Genomic DNA, 281 nt, shown 5'->3' with positions numbered 1-281 from the left:
TAACAAAATATATACAAATTAATACCTAAATAGGGACGTAGTAGTATACTTAAAGTATGATGTAAAGTTCACTTATATAAAACTTGTGAGTATACTTGCAGTAACTAAACTCTAAACTAGTAGTTTACTGAGACTATACTTCAAAGTGTACTAAAAATGCTACTACAAGTAAGTAAACTATACTATCAGTATACCTATAAGTTCATTTTTAGTATAGTTGCAGTACAAACTAAACATTTTGATGTAAACTAGTTGTGTACTCAAAGTTTACTACTGTTATA

This window comes from Sinocyclocheilus anshuiensis, unplaced genomic scaffold (genome assembly GCF_001515605.1).
Source record: "Sinocyclocheilus anshuiensis isolate Anshui unplaced genomic scaffold, SAMN03320099.WGS_v1.1 scaffold26, whole genome shotgun sequence".
NCBI lineage: Eukaryota > Metazoa > Chordata > Actinopteri > Cypriniformes > Cyprinidae > Sinocyclocheilus > Sinocyclocheilus anshuiensis.
Note: the sequence above shows the minus strand (reverse complement) of the source record.